We start from the raw sequence: 18,130 nt of genomic DNA on the forward strand, positions 1-18,130 counted from the left end.
CGGGGCTTGTACTTGAATGCAGACTTTTAAAAAAAAGTTTGCATCCGAGTTTGGGTACTGTTCGTATGTTAATAAAGTTTGTTGAAAGTCTACAACACAGCCAATCAACAAGCATGATTGCATTTGGAACATGACTGTACGCTGCTGAACAATAAAGATTTAAAAAAAAAAATGACATGGGTTCCCACCTATTTCTGATAACCGGGTCATATAAAACAGACATTTTACTTTATTGCTGCAAAGAGAGAGAACAGTACAAATACTGATTAATTTGGGATGGTAGAGGGGGAACCACAGCATTATATAATGAATTTTGTGTGGGAAAGAGGAAAATACAGGGACTTATAATGAATTGGGGTGGGAAAGAAGACAATACAGGGACTTATAATGAATGGTTTTTGGGGTGGGAAAGAAAGCAATACAGGAGCTTATAAAGATTGTAGGGGGAGAGGTACACACAGTACAGAAACTAACAATGAATTGGGGGAGAGAGAGTAAACAGGTCAGGAATTCTTAACTGGCCAATGGAAGAGACAACATAGGGTGGGGATTTGTAATAAATCTCAGGGATAGTCACTGTGGCTAAGTAATTTATATTTAATGGGCAGCTGAAAAGTGGCTAATTATAGTTAATGGTGGTATACTGCTGCCTTATCAATTTCAATTTTGTGTAGTGCATGCTTAATTATATATTAAAAGGAATCTGTCAGCAGGTTTTTGCTATGTAATCTGAGGACAGCATGATGTAGAGATTAAAACACTGAATTCAGAGATGTGTCACTTATTATACTGTGTGCTGTTGTTTACATATATAGAACGATTTTTATCACCAGTTAATTATTATTGCTTGGCCTACTGGGCTTGTAAGCAGTTGGCCGACCATGAGCCCTCCTCTGATAAGCAGTCCACTGTCAATAGACAATGTACAAGAAAGCGGTGGTGTGGATGTGGTTGGCTTTGTTAGCTCTGCTACATGCTACATCTAAGAAATCTGATTGTGTCACAATTGCTGCACCCAGTAGTGACACATCATTGGAATTAGGGTATCTTCCTACATTATGCTGCTCTCAGATGAGATAGAAAAACCTGGTGACAAATTCCCTTTAATGGTGTGGTACATATTTTATTTAGGGATGTATTCAGGATGCCAATGTACATGTACAATATATCTAACCTTGTTATTTTCAAGGCTGCGATGATCAGTGCAGCAAATTAAGTTGTATCTGTCCCTTAGTATATAGTGTACTCGCTTGTGTTATATGTCACACTGTCCCTTTTTATATAGTATCCTATCTTATTATGTATAGTGCCATTCCCTTATTGCAGAGTTTCCTCTCTTATTATATATTGCAACGTTGCTTATTACAGTGTCTTCTTTCTTTATGTATAACACCATCCCTCATTACATAACGCACTCCCTTTTATGTTTAGCCCAGTCCCTTATTACATAGCTTCCTCCCTTTGTTTGTATAGCCCAGTGATGGCGAACCTATGGCACGCGTGCCAAACAGGGCACGCAGAGCCCTTTGTGCTGGCACGCGCGCTGTCGCCACACTGAGACACTTTGTACTGTTGGTGTGATTGCGCCGACAGTACAAAGTGTTTTTTAGCAGAGGAGACATTTCTCCTCCCTCTCACTCCTCCTCTCCTGGGCTGCAGGCCTGTTGCCTAGGAGACGGAGGAGCATCAGAAAGCAGCGCCGGCGTCTTGTGGCCGCGCGGGAACCTGTGCTGCAAGGTGAGGGGTTTTTTATTTTATTTTTAGGCTGTGTGCGGCCAAGGTGTGGTGGGACAGAGTCAGCACGGAGCAAACATGGAGCACGGGGGACAGAGCCAGCACGGGGCAAACATGGGAGCACGGGGGACAGAGCCAGCACGGGGCAAACAATGGAGCACGGGGGACAGAGCCAGCACAAGGGCAAACATGGAGCACGGGGGACAGAGCCAGCACGGGGCAAACAATGGAGCACGGGGGACAGAGCCAGCACAAGGGCAAACATGGAGCACGGGGGACAGAGCCAGCACGGGGCAAACATGGGAGCACGGGGACAGAGCCAGCACGGGGCAAACATGGAGCACGGGGGACAGAACCAGCATGGGGCAAACATGAAGCACGGGGGACAGAGCCAGCATGGGGCAAACATGGGAGCATGGGGACAGAGCCAGCACGGGGCAAACATGGAGCACGGGGACAGAGCCAGCACGGGGCAAACATGGAGCACGGGGACAGAGCCAGCACGGGGCAAACATGGAGCACAGGGGACAGAGCCAGCACGGGGCAAACATGGGAGCACGGGGGACAGAGCCAGCACGGGGCAAACATTGGAGCACGGGGGACAGAGCCAGCACGGGGCAAACATTGCAGCACGGGGGACAGAGCCAGAACGGGGGCAAACATGGAGAGCACGGGGGCAAACATGGAGAGCACGGGGGCAAACATGGAGAGCACGGGGCATTCAGAGCACGGGGCATACAGAGCACGAGGGCAAGCATAGAGAGCACAAGGCAAACAGAGCTCGGGGCAAACATGGAGAGCACAGGGGCAAACATGGAGAGCACGGGGCATACAGAGCACGGGGCATACAGAGCACGGGGCATACAGAGCACGAGAGCAAACATAGAGAGCATGAGGCAAACAGAGCACGGGGCAAACATGGCTGCAAGGATGGGGAAATGTGCAAAGATGGGTAGAAACGTGCAAAGAGGGAGAGAAACATGCAAAGATGGGGAAACATGGCTGCAAGGATGGGTGAAACACGCAAGGATGGGGGGAACATGGCTGCAAGGATGGGGGAAAACATGGCTGCAAGGATGGGGGGAAACATGCCAGGATGGGGTACATTTACTAGGATGGGGGATACATTTACCAGGATGGGGGGGAAACATGCCAGGATGGGGTACATTTACCAGGATGGGGGGGAAACATGCCAGGATGAGGAAAAATGCCAGGATGGGGAACATTTAGCAGGAAGGGTGACATTTACCAGGATGGGGTACATTTACCAGGAAAGGGGACATTTACCAGGATAAGGGAACATGCCTGGATGAGGTACATTTAACAGGATGGGGTCATTTAACAGCATGGGGAACATGCCAGGATGGGGTACATTTACCAGGATGGGGGATACATTTACCAGGATGGGGGAAACATGCCAGGATGGGGTACATGAACATGCCAGGATGAGGAAAAATGCCAGGATGGGGAACATTTAGCAGGAAGGGTGATATTTATCAGGATGGGGTAGATTTACCAGGAAAGGGGACATTTACCAGGATAAGGGAACATGCCTGGATGAGGTACATTTACCAGGATGGGGTACATTTACCAGGAATGGGGACATTTACCAGGAATGGGGACATTTACCAGGATAAGGGAACATGCCTGGATGAGGTACATTTACCAGGATGGGGTACATTTACCAGGATGGGATACATTTACCAGGAATGGGGACATTTACCAGGATAAGGGAACATGCCTGGATGAGGTACATTTACCAGGATGGGGTATATTTAAAAGGATGGGGTACATTTACCAGGATGGGGTACATTTACCAGGAATGGGGAACATTTACCAGGATGGGGAACATTTACCAGGAATGGGGAACATTTACCAGGATGGGGTACATTTACCAGGAATGGGGCACATTTACCAGGATGGGGCCATGATGGGGACAAATATACCAGAATGTAGGAAATATATATCAGGATGGGGGGCATGTTTACCAAAAAGTGGCCAGGAAGGGGGACATAACTACACAATGAAGGGGAGGGGAACAACTCGTACGTCTCTATGGGATTTCAGGATGTTCAGACTTTGAAATGTAGATGTGGATTACAGGGTGACATCTGATTGCATTCCAGGCTAAAATCTCTGTCTAATATGCTGCAATTTTTTCCAGAAACATCAATCCAACTGCTGTGTCTGTAAAGGGCAGGGGCTCAGCTTCAATCTGTGGTAAGCATGCATGAGCGTGATGCCCTCTGCTGAAGAGAAGAGAAGACGGCAAAGGTAAGGTTGCAATCAATTATTTACATAATAGGATTGGTTGGCACTTCGGGAAAAAAAATGGGTTTAGGGCTACAGTTTGGGCACTCGGCCTGTGAAAGGTTCGCCATGACTGGTATAGCCCATTCCCATTATTACACAGTATTCTTCCTAATTAAATATCACACAATCCATTATTACATAGCTTTCTCTGTTTTTTTTATATATATATATATATATATATATATATATATATATGTATATATATACATATACACTTTTTTATATATATATATATATATATATATATATATATATATATATATATATATATATATATATACACAGTATATATTGTAATATCATCACATTATTTCATAGCATCATTCCTAATTATTAGTGATGGGTGAATACTAAAACATTCGGGTTTAGATTATTCATCTTGAATATTTCGTACTATTCGTGTATTTGTCATGAATAATTATTCTAATGCAAGTCGAATGGAAACTCAAATATTTTCTCAGCGGAACCTCCCAGGATGTCTGCAGGGACAGTAAACTGCTGAAATGGATGGAAAAGTGCTGTAATTGAATGTGAAAAGTAGACAGCTGTAGGCTGCAGCTCCCAGCTGTGTGCTTTATCTTGGCTGATTATCAAAAATAGAGACTCCCCCATGACATTTTTTTAAAAAGCATTTATATAAATAATTAAAAAAAACTAACGTGGACTCATGCCCATTTTTGATAACCAGTGCAGATAAAGCAGATAGCTGGGAACTGGTATTAACTCTGTTAAACCTGCTGCTGGACTGTCAGATTGCGGGACACGGCTCCACAGCAGTACAAAAATCCAGCAATGGGTTCAATTTAGTTCTTTGAGCACAGAGGGCCAAGTGTGAACTCCAGTGACCTGACTGCCAGATTGCCAGATTAAAGTGCCTCCGTGTCCTGCAATCTGGCAGTGGGTTCACCAGTGGTCACACTGGGCTGTGAGAAGTGGTGACGTCAGTCAGGCCACTGGAGTTCACACCTGGGTGCCCCACTGCCCTCAGTGTATCCCAGGAACTGCAGTGATCGGTCACGTTTTCCATCACTGCAGCATCTTCATGTAGTTGTGTCGGGATCATAGTGGGATATCGTGTGGATTACTTCGGAACTGCGGGTGAGTTTAGAGGGTCAATAAATTGGTAAAAGATGGGGTATTTTTTATTATTTAAAATAAAGGATTTTTCTGTGTTTGTGTTTTTATTGTTATTTAAAGAGTTGGTAATGGGGGGTCTCATAGACACAGCTCCATTACCAACCCAGGGTTTGATGGCAACATTTTTTTTTCTACAAAGCACAGCTGACATCAACCTCATATAATACCCTGATTGTCACCTCACCAGGGCAATCGGGATGAGTCCGGTAAAGCACCACAATTGGTGCATCTAATGGCTGCTCCAATTGTGGGGCCACTGCAGGCTGCTATTCTTAGGCTGGGTAGGGCCCAATAGCCATGGACCTTCCTAGCCTGAGAATTCCAGTCTCCAGCTGTCTGCTTTATCTGCACTGGTTATCCCAATTTTATTTTTCACTGCGCCTACCAATCACAGTAATGCCAGTAGCAAAGAGGGCTATGGTATTACTGTGATTGGCAGGCAATCCCAGCATGTTTATTGGATGAAAATCAGGCGTCAAATATGTGGGGAGGGGACATGAAACACACGAGGTGAATACTAAAATACTCAACGTATAATGAATATCCCGAATACCTTAATATTCGTGCGAGTAATGTATAGTGCTGAGTATATTTGCTCATCACTACTAATTATGCAATTTGCAGTTTCTTATTACGTACAGTGGCAACCCAAAGTTTTGCATTTTTTAAAGTGTGATTACTTCTGTCTGGTTGTTGTGTACCTGGTGATTTTAGTAAACCACGAGCAAATAGTTTTCAGCTCTAAAGGCCCCGTTACACTAAGCAACTTACCAGCGATCCCAACAACGATAGGGATCGCTGGTAAGTTGCTAGGAGGTTGCTGGTGAGATGTCACACTGCGACGCTCCAGCGATCCCACCAGCAACCTGCCCTGGCAGGGATCGCTGGAGCGTGGCTACACGAGTTGCTGGTGAGCTCACCAGCAACCAGTGTCCAGCCCCCAGCGCCGCGTGGAAGATGCTGCGCTTGGTAACTAAGGTAAATATCGGGAAACCAACCCGATATTTACCTTGGTTACCAGCGCACGCAGCTACACATGCAGAGAGCAGGGAGCAGCGCACACTGCTTAGCGCTGGCTCCCTGCTCTCCTAGTACAGCACACATCGGGTTAATTACCCGATGTGTGCTGCAGCTAAATGTGCACAGAGCAGGGAGCAGCGCACACTGAGCGCTGGCTCCTTGCTCTCCTAGTTACAGCACACATCGGGTTAATTAACCCGATGTGTCCTGCAGCTACATGTGCACAGAGCAGGAGCCGGCACTGACAGTGAGAGAGCGGAGGCTGGTAACGAAGGTAAATATCGGGTAACCAAGGACAGGGCTTCTTGGTTACCCGATGTTTACTGTGGTTACCAGCCTCCGCAGAAGCCGGCTCCTGCTGCCTGCACATTAGTTGTTGCTGTCTCGCTGTCACACACAGCGATCTGTGCTTCACAGCGGGACAGCAACAACTAAAAAATGGCCCAGGACATTCAGCAACAACCAACGACCTCACAGCAGGGGCCAGGTTGTTGCTGGATGTCACACACAGCAACATCGCTAGCAACGTCACAAAAGTTGTTCGTTAGCAGCGATGTTGCTAGCGATGTTGCTGTGTGTGATGGGGCCTTAAGGATGACAATTCTGTTTGATATTGTTTTATCCCTTTTTCCTGATAATGAATTCAAAGTGCATAAAGTTATCATCATGCAAGACCTTCATTTTACCCAAAATGCTTTTGATTATAGGTCTGGTCATTTAATTAAAAAAGCTGACTGCAAAAAATTTTGCAAACACTATTTATTGATCACAAGATAGAGAGTAATTTATTGTTTACAATGCCATAACTTGAGGCCCTGTCACACACACACAGATAAATCTGCGGCAGATCTGTGGTTGCAGTGAAATTGTGGACAATCAGTGCCAGGTTTGTGGCTGTGTACAAATGGAACAATATGTCCATGATTTCACTGCAACCACAGATCTGCCAAAGATTTATCTCTGTGTGTGACGGGGCCTTTAGTATTTTGTAGCATAACCTCTTGCTTTATTTACTGCACCACACCGACAGGGCATTGACGTCACTAGGGTATTCAAGAAAACTTGAGGGATCTTTCTCCATTCCATTTGCAAATTGCTAATCTGCATACATTCACCTTTATTCCTATGGTTACTGACCCCAACTCATCACCCTAACTCATTCCAATGGTACTGTATGGGGTTTAAATCAAGTGATTGGCTTGGCCATTGAAACAGGTGAACATTTTTCTTTGCTAACCAATTTTTTACTAAAATGGATGTGTGCTTAGGATCATTGTCTTACTGGAATTTCCAGCCCCTAGCTACTTTGGTTTTACCATGTGGTAGCATTACATTCTCCAGTATATCTTTGTACATGTTAGCAGTCGTATTTCGATCAATTCTATGAAGAGGGCCTCTGGCAGATGCAGAAAAGCAGCCCCAAACCATGACATTGCCACCACCATGTTTCACTTTAGGTGTTTGGTGCCTTACATCATTACTTTTTCCAATTGGGCAGTATATATAGTGCTTGCCATCACTACCAAACAGAGTGAACTTGGATTTATCTGTCAATAACACCTTAAAACAATCTGTCTTTTTCCATTGCATGTGTTTTTTGGCAAACTCCAGTCGAACCTTCTGGTTCTTTGCAAAGATGAAAGTCTTCTTGACTGGAACTTGTGCATTCAAGCCTTCTGCTCTTAGCCGTTGCACCACAGTTTGGTGACTCACTTTTATGGACATCATATGCAGACTTTTTCTTAAAAATGTGATCAACTTTGGAGGACATTTTTGGTGGTCGTCCTCTTCTAGGTTTGTCAGCTGTTCCATAACCTTCTTTTTCTTTCTTTTTTATATGTGACACTTGACTCTGAGAACAGTTGAATTCCATAGCCGCCTCTTTTTGGCTTTTGCATGACTTCACTTTCAGAATAATACACTTCCTGACATCTGTTGATAAAGCTGACTTTGTCTTTGCCTTGTTTTATCCAAAAAAAAAAAAACACACAGGGACACATACACACATTAGACTACCTATGACAAAGTACGCAAAACACTTGGCCCAGCAAATGTGGAAAACTAACACATAAAGGGATAAAACAATATTAAACAGAATTTTCATCCTTAGAGCTGAAAACTATTTGCTCGTGGTTTACTAAAATCACCAGGTAAATGGCATCACAACCAGCAGACAGAAGTAATCACACTTTTAAAAAAAAATGCAAAACTTTTAGTCTATACTGTAGCTTCCTATATTGTTATGTATAATGCTGTTACATTATTACATAACAACCCCTCTTGGTGTCTATAAGGCTGCCCTTATTACATACAGTAAATCACAAAAGTGAGCACACCCCCACATTTTTGAAAAAAAAAAAATATCTTTTCATGGGACAACACTGTAGCTATGACACTCTGACACAACGTAAAGTAGTCAGTGTACAGCTTGTATAACAGTGTAAATTTGGTGTCCTCTAAAGAACTCAACACACAGCCATTAATCTCTAAACTGCTGGTAACCATAGTGAGTACATGACTAAGTGAAAATGTCCAAATTGTGGCCAATAATATTTTTTATTTAGATTGCGCCATTATATTCCACAGCACTTTACAATTAATCAGGAACATTTAAAGATAAGAAAGATAATTCAAGGTAACAGATAGTTTAACAGTTACAGGAGGAGTCAGGATGCATTGTGGGAGCCAGAAGATCCTGTTACCACCAACCTTAAGATTTTTTTGGAAACCTTCCGCAAGGTATTTTGTGACGTCCCTGACTCTATCAGGGTGTCACAGGGGATTGCACTCCTTTCTCTTATGGTGCAGAACTCACCCTCCATGGTTCTGGGATCCTAACTACTGGTATTGCTTCCATCAACACTCAAATCCTAACCACACCTCACACCACACCCTGTCAGGCACACCAGTGGGTGGTCTTGCTGGAAAAGGGCCACCCACCTAGGGGTCAGGCAGACTGGTGGGAGGGACATAGTCAGTTTACCAGTAACTCCCAAAGAGTGAGGAGCTGGGAGTAGCAGCTCCCTGGAGTTCAGTAGTAGCCCTCAGAGAGTGAGGAGCTGAGGGAGTTGGAGCTCCCTGTGTGACCTTGGTTGGGTCGCAGGGTATTGGAGAAGAGTGCACTGACTTAGTTTTGGAGAGCGGTCGGTTCCGGAAAGTCCAGTAACCGGACCGGTACCGAGCACGGCGGGGTACTGGACCCTAGATCAGGGAGTAGCTTCATGCAACCTGATAATTCACCTGTGGAGGATAGTCTCTTTATGAACTTTCCCCAAGAGCTCAGAAATTGAAGGCACCAACACAACGAGGGGGATAGGGCTTTTCACCTTATGCGGCCTACAGAAATCCCAAGTGTCAGCCATCGATAGCACAGCTTCAGTATTTGAACATAGGGAGTGGGACCCTGACAGCTTCAGGCCGAAGGATCACTTCGGAACTTCTACAATTGTGCATGGAGGCAGGCTCCGGACCACTAAGCAGTACCATTGGGGACGGATACCCGGACTAGCTCCCCCGAGTGGCAGCAGCACCCAGAGACTTGGTTTACTTCTGTGTCAGAGTCTGCTTAATGACTGCGTCACATCCACATAGCCTGAGTGATTACACTGCACACCCTGCGTCCTGCCTGCCCGCATAGCCTGCACAACGCTATCATCCACCTCGTTCCAGAGTCCCGGGGTTTCCCCGACCCGTGGAGGGATGATCATCTGGCTGCTCCACTCCATCTTCCCCGGGTACTCCCATCGGCAGCAGCGGTACTCCCCTTACCGCGAACTACGGGTGGCATCATGAACTATCCCTTGTAAATAACACCCCCGCTTTGCATTTGAAGTGGCTGCAAGCCCTCCTACCTGGACAGGCTGATCTCCCTTGCTACCTGGAGGTTCCAGGAATGGTCCAGTGAGGTGGCCCATGAGTGAAAGCCTATACGTCTTGCTCCCTCCTTCCAGAAATCACTCACCCCTCAGTTGTCTCCATCTGTCTCCACACCTGTGCAAGTGGATCACATAGAAGTGACTGAATAGTGCCAAGAGGATTGTCTGGCTTAAGTGTTGTGCTTCTACTGCGGTAACACCACACACCGTATCCGTTTCTGTCCTGAGAAACTCCAAAACCTAGGGTTGGTTGGAGAGGCCACCTTAGGTGAAGATAACACCTTTTCGCCTCTGATAATAACCGTCCAAGTGTCAGTAGGCACTGGTTCATCGAGGTGGCATATCTCAACTCTTGTTCAGCTGGGAACAACATGTAGCAGGCCATCATGGATCGTCATCGGATTCCTGTTACTCCCCTTCTGTAGATGTAAGAGCCCTCTCGAAGTGCACTTTGTTACTGAGCCTGTGGAACTCTGGATTGGCATATTGCATATCAATTTTTTATGTTCTTTTTAGATCTTGTTCACTCGCTCCTACTGGGTCTGTCATGGTTACGGATCCATGAATCTGTCCTTGACTGGCGATCCAGAGAAGTCATTCGTTGGGGGCAGTCCTGCCACTAAAAGTGTCTTCTTCCCCGTCCGACCGTGGTGCAGCAACCTTGGAGTCCTTTGCGGATGTCATCAACAAAAGGAGGCTGAAGTGCTATCTCCACACAGACCATATGATTGCCTCATAGACCTGCCAGGAGCCATTCCACCTCAAGGACGTATCTACCCTCTGTTACCAGCATAGACACTGGCCATGAATGAAAAGATCAAGGAGAACCTTGCCAGAGGGATCATATGGAAGTCCCCCTCTGCGGACGGAGCAGGATTCTTCTTTGTCAAGAAGAAGGACGGTTCTCTTTAACCCTACATAGGCTACAATGGTCTTAATCAGCTTATGGTAAAAAACAAATACCCTCTTCCTCTTATCTCAGTGATGCATATACCTACCAGTGATGTCTGTGTTTTTCAGTGATATCTATGCCTCCTAGTGATGTCTGTTCCCCAGTGTCTCCTGTGATGTATATTCCCCCAATGTCTGATGTGATATGTATACCCCTAGCGTCTCCTGGGATGTATGTTCCTCTCTTGTGATGTATATGCCCGCAGCTCATCCTTTGATGTACAGTACAGATCAAAAGTTTGGACACACCTCATTCAAAGAGTTTTCTTTATTTTCAGGACTCTGAAAATTGTAGATTCACATTGAAGGCATCAAAACTATGAATTAAAACATGTGGAATTAAATACTTAAAAAAGTGTGAGACAACTGAAAATATGTCTTATATTCTAGGTTCTTCAAAGTAGCCATCTTTTGCTTTCATTACTACTTTGCACACTCTTGGCATTCTCTTGATGAACTTCAAGAGGTAATCACCGGAAATGTTTTTCCAACAGTCTTGAAGGAGTTCCCAGAGATGCTTAGCACTTGTTGGCCCTTTTGCCTTCACTCTCCGGTCCAGCTCACCCCAAACCATCTTGATTGGGTTCAGGTCTGGTGACTGTGGAGACCAGGTCATCTGGCATAGCACCCTATCACTCTCCTTCTTAGTCAAATAGCCCTTACACAGTCTGGAGGTGTGTTTGGGGTCATTGTCCTGTTGAAAAATAAATGATGGTCCAACTAAACGCAAACCGGACGGAATAGCATGCCGCTGCAAGATGCTGTGGTAGGCATGCTGGTTCTGTATGCCTTCAATTTTGAATAAATCCCCAACAGTGTCACCAGCAAAGCACCCCCACACCATCACACCTCCTACTCCATGCTTCACGGTGGGAACCAGCCATGTAGAGTCTATCCGTTCACCTTTTCTACAATGACACAGTGGTTGGATTCAAAGATCTCAAATTTGGACTCATCAGATCAAAGCACAGATTTCCACTGGTCTAATGTCCATTCCTTGTGTTCTTTGGCCCAAACAAGTCTCTTCTGCTTGTTGCCTGTTCTTAGCAGTGGTTTCCTAGCAGCGTTTTTACCATGAAGGCCTGCTGCACAGTCTCCTCTTAACAGTTGTTCTAGAAATGAGAAGGTGTGTCTAAACTTTTGGTCTGTACTGTATATGCCCCCAACATTTCATGCGATGTATATGCCCCTAGCCACGTCAAAGAATGTTTATGCCCCAGCCACTCCTGTGATGCATATGCCCTAGCCTATCTTTTGATGTCTATGGCCCAGGTTCTCCTGTGATGTATATACTGTAGCCCCCATGTCTCCTATGATGTGTATATATGCCTCAGCCACTCCGCCCAAGTCCCTTCTGTGACATATATGCCCCTAGTGTCTCCTGTGATGTATATATGTCCCCAGAATCTTCTGTCATTTATATGACACGCCCAACTCCAGGGCCAGGTTCGTAACGCCACCTGTGGTTTTGCGGCTATGTGGGCCGCCGCTGCACTGGGTGTTCCCTGGGGCAGGTGATAATGGCGCAGCTGAGGTAATCTTGCTCCCCACAGGTGGAGCGGGACCCCAGGGCGACCGTTGGAAATATTAAAAGTCTATGAGGGCAGCTTGTGATGCAGGAGGAATGGAGACGACACCGTGGCAGTTTGCAATAACAGTCTTTTACTCACTGCACCGGTTCCAAGTTGACAGCCAGCTTAGTCCACCACGGTATGTTGTGATCTCCAGTGATGGGCATCCGCCGATCCCGAGTAAGTCTGATGACAGTCTTATCTGCGCTGACTCTCTCCCTCCGGTCCTGCGCCCCCACACACACACACACAGTGCCCTGAGCCATGGGTCGCGGACCTCTAAAGGGACTTCGGCCTATTTGGCTCCCTGATCCTCTGTGACCCCCTTCTAGCGGATTTGTATCCTGCTTGTGGCCCAAAGGTGCATACAGCCACTCTGGCCTCCGATGTTACTAGAAAGTCTTTTTCTATTCTAGGGACCAGTACCCTGTTTGCAATCAAATCCCTCAACCGGAAGATGTTGCTTGTGGAACAAGACTATAGGGGACTATGGCACCCCTCCGGTAATTCTCTGGTATTCTCTCTTCAACGTCACCAGGGTCGAGGAAGACCCCCAGGGTCCGGACCCCTAGTAGGTCTCCTCCCCGCTCCTGACTGACCTGTCAACGGTCAACTGTCAACTTTCAAACTTAGCTCTGCCCATTTTACCTTAGACACCTCACCCACCAAGCTCCACCCCAGGCTGGTTCCAGTGACAGTGCATGGGGCTTAAGTGCCATAACCAGATTACTGGTCGACAAGCATTAATAGGAACTGCCCCGACCCTAATCTAATTTGTGAGTTAACAATCGGGTGTCTGCAGCTTTTGGTACGTGAACCGGCAGATGGCCCCTTTCTCACCCAGTGTTAGGGTGAACTCTTAACCAGAGATCACTAGTTGCCTACTGCCTGGTCTAATTGGTGTGGATCGAGTGCATGCTTGAAAAATGAGATCAGACACAGTCGGATATTCATCTTTCCTCGACAGAAGTCAGCCCATGCTCTGCTTTATTACAATTGAGCTTGCTCTGATATAACCTTGCAAAGGGGCATGTCCGGATGTGTTCATTGGTCAGTGGGTCGAACAATGTGTTAGTCCGTGAGCTGATTGGTAGGCGTCATTGTAGGCGGGTCTATGACATCATTGGCTGGATCCATGGTGATGGTGATGGGAGGGACGTCATCTGGTGGATCCATGCTGGATGGTTTGGTCTGTAATGTCATCTGATCTGAGGGTTGGTCTTCTAGCTTGACCAGGGGTCTTCCCTTTTATGGTATCTTCTTACATCTGGACATTCCTTGCATTCCAGGCAAGGTGTGGAGAAACAGGCAATGGCAGCCATCTTTATATCTGTGTCATGTGTATGATCTGAAACCTGAATTATGTAAGGCAAATCGACATATTTCCCACAATCCCTTGTCAAGAGGTTAATTAAGTATTTGATGGAAAGGTCCTCCTCAACAGTCTCCCCTAAATACTTTATTAACCTTCTGACCCTACCGTGGTCCTCTAACAAATCAGCTCTAATGCTTTAGCTGCAACCTTTTCTATCCGCTATACAAGCAATGCTAAGCCTTTGCCCCCGCTGGTACAGACTGCTGATCAGAGAGTTGATCCCATCTCGCACACACAGTTCACAGAGGCACAGGTAATGTCCCAGTCCTTAGAACAGACTATTTAATGCTGAAGAGCTCACTCAGATTTTGAGATTAATCGATTAGAAAGAGTAAGGCAATTGTAAGAATAAGCTTCTTACCGTTATGCTGCAGCTTTTAGCGTTACTGTTTCTGAAAGACTGATTCTCAGTCAATATCCAAGTGCTGTCCGCGTCTTCGAGACTTTTCTACCTTAATACACCTAATTGTATCACAACACTAATGGATCTCTTCTTGTCTTGGGTCCCTAATCTACCACCAGGAGGCCTTTAACAAGATTTCCCTTATGCATGGATCCGATTACCTTCAGTAACACAGAGTAGCACTTTTACGGCTTCAAATACCAACAAATAAGACAATACCAGTTACCTGCAAGTGTATGTTACCCTTAAAACGTCACTTACATCCTTAAACTAATGAGCTGGTTCAGGTCAGATAATGTTTTTTTCCACCATGAGCCCTTATTTGTATAATGTTCCTGTACCCATTGTTCCCTTATCATGGTTATTTCCCATGTTTCATCCCCAATCTAGAAATTCTCCATAAGGTTCTATTTGAGATAACCCAGCACTATGTGTGTTGTGACTCTCATTCTGCCGGTATGATGGACTCTTTACAGCGGCTGTTGTCTCAGATGGGTTTTTCCTCAAGCTTCATGGAAGTCGCTGTGGTTGGGAAAAGCTGGATCGGCCCATCTGATTCTGACTCATGGCTCATTCTGACTTGTCTTTTTAGGATCACCCAGTCTCCTGGCTGGAGACCACGTGCTCCTGACACTGATTTAGGATCTGTAATTGGAGGATACACATGTTTAACACACTATATAAGCAGTTGTATACGGCTCATACATCACTGGTCAGGATATCACACTGTATCTGCAGTATCTGTGAGAAATATAATCACGTTCTAGGTACTAAACCAAAAATACCTTATATAAAGATCTAATTATTAAGGAAAACGAACATTTGTTACATGATTTGCCAGCGTCCACCATTATCTTGGGGATCGTTACATGTTTATGTTATGATCATTAAAATTCCAAACAACATACACCCATGTGAGTATAGACACAATTAAATATTCCAATAAAGGAGGGACAGGGATTGGGGCAATAGCCCTAAACTCTCCCTACCTCGCAGCGGAGGTCGGCACCCTATAAGGCGAATTGGTGCCCCCGCTCACCGACGGCTCACCCTTCCTATCCCTACACTGCTAATGCTAATACGTGCTGCTAATGTCAGTGAGGGAATATAGAAACCGTGAGATACAGGGATAAAGAGGCATCAATATGCAATTATATATCCAATTCCTTCCCAAAGATTAAATATTCACACTCTGTATTTACATAGCTGTTTGGTAGCTTAAATCAATATGATACAGCAAATTCAAGGACCAAACCCTAAAATAAATTAAATATCTCACATGTATAACATGTACCCACTGTATCAATATAATAATAATAATAAGGCCAGGTAAAGTCATGAGGAGATCTCGTCCAATCACAGACCCTCCACTGTACAATTCACACTCAGGCTAATAAAATAAACGCATATTTATCAGACACTTAGCATGAAAGAAGCGCAACGCATTTCTCCCCTCTTCGCAGTGGCAGACAGGGGTTCATCAGGGGCATCCCCAGGTACTGTAGGATCTCTATAATGACCTGTGCTATAGAATATGTACTTTTACCACTTTTTAGGAACTCCATTTTTACATACCACCAGCATCATGAGTTTTTCAGCAGTAATGTTTTGCATACTTGATATGTTTCACAGCAGGCCTGGAAAGAAATTCACACAACACTCACAAAACTCATATAAACCTACTCATGGTAGATGTATATGACTAATCTGCAATCACCGGAGCAGTAGAGCGGATGAGGGGGTGCTTCTACGAGGTCTTTACAATTTTTCTACCTTAATAGACACAAGTCTTACAAGACTGGATGTATCTGGTCACCTGGGTACTGAGCAGTGGTGCTGCCCAGATCTTGTCCACCACTACACTATTTGTCACGTGTTCATTGATTACCTGGGCCATTATTGAGTAGAGCGCTCATGGCAGAGAAAGCTTACCGCCCTTTATCCACAGACCTTCCTCAGTCACTGGCTCCCTGCGTCTCACACTCCGTTCCTTTCTGAATCGCTTGTTCCTGTAAGGATTTAAGAACACAAGGAGTGACAGATGTCACGGACGACGTGACAGGAGCCACCGAGGTACTGGTACTGGTCTGCATTGGTAAAGGACTCTCAACTCTAGGCCCATTCACTGCTTCTTTGTTGTCTGCTCCATCAGTCACCGGCTCTTTTGATAACAGGAGAGCGCCTCCACCTGGGTTCATACACACTCTCTACGGTCTTTATAGGTTTATCACGTCACAATCCACATTTGACCATCTTACCCCACTCCGCTCTACGAACCACAGTGATCGCAAATCTTCATCTCATTCTCCTATTCCGATAAGAGAGGAGTGGTTTGATTTTTAATACCTCATGTTGCGTAACCTCAGCATATCCAGTGCAGAATCAACCAGCATCTTGGTATCTGGATCCATCTACGGAAAAACTCAAAATCTGCATTAGCAATGGCCTCATCTGAGACATGTTCAAAACCTGACAATTCTTGTTACATCAGAGCAATCATGAGATATATGTCTGTCTGCTGTATCCTCCTTACAGATAAAAATATAAAGACAACTTAATAGAAAAACTCAATCGATGAACAAATTAAAACCTTAAATAATACGTGTGACTTTCCACATCATCTTCCCCCCCCTTTTTGAATCTATTATCCAAAACATAATTAGATTCAAAAAGTGTGTGGCCCCGGAGCTCTACATTTAGGCATGAAAGTCACATTGTATAGATTGTACCTAATCGGGAACACCAGAAATATTGTTTTTATCTGTAACTTAATAATGGAAAACCCTTTCAATGGCTTTTATAACCTTTGCTTGGACCACAGAAATCTGCATTACAATCATTCTTTCTATAAAAAGAAAGCAGATTATTCAATACATTAAATATAAAACACAGAATGCCATAAATCATCCACATTCCTTAAATCAAATTATTGTAATTATTAATAAATGATTATTATTATGATTATTATTATTATTATTATTATTATTATTAATAACTATAATAATAACGTAGCACAACCTCTGGATATTGGACGTAGGGGCGTTCATATTTGAAACATTGAGGAGATTATCAGCATCTCTGTGATACTGTCCTATAACTTGAAGGGATAAAAGAATCTAGAACAAATAAACTGGCCATGTGGGAAAACAAAATGTTGATTTGCCATAGAAAAATTATCTAACATACTTCTATGCTTGAAAAGCTATCAATGAATCTAAACATGTCCACAGTTAACTTTTATTTCTTTGGGATAAAATTAGTAAAATAAATTATACTTTTTTCCAGTATAATTTCCAATGAATTAAATGCAGAAAGCTCTTTTTTTTTTTTTTTTTGCTTGGGCTGCTCTTTAAGGTGTAGATTTAAATAGATAGAACTAAACCCCCCCCTGTAACCTGATACTCTAGTGGAAAAGCCTGTATTTCCCTCCTCTCTTTATTTTTTTTTTTGTCTCTCTCTGTAAGATGCAAGTTGGGGTCCATCTCTTCCCTTGGATATATAATTATTATTTATTTTATTTTCCTTTCTGCAAGACATGGATATCCCATGGATATATTTATCTATTTATTTTTTTTAAAACATTCAACTCTCAGGATTATTCGCCACATTCGTAATTGGAATATGTATTATTTATCATGACATCTGCCGCAAAGGTACGTTTATTTTAAGGTTTTTCTCTTATTCTTTTATTGCTTACTAATTAATAAGATATTGCTCCTTGTGACTGTCCTGACTCAATCCAACCTGCACA

Source organism: Anomaloglossus baeobatrachus, chromosome 6, assembly GCF_048569485.1.
Source record: "Anomaloglossus baeobatrachus isolate aAnoBae1 chromosome 6, aAnoBae1.hap1, whole genome shotgun sequence".
Classification (NCBI taxonomy): domain Eukaryota; kingdom Metazoa; phylum Chordata; class Amphibia; order Anura; family Aromobatidae; genus Anomaloglossus; species Anomaloglossus baeobatrachus.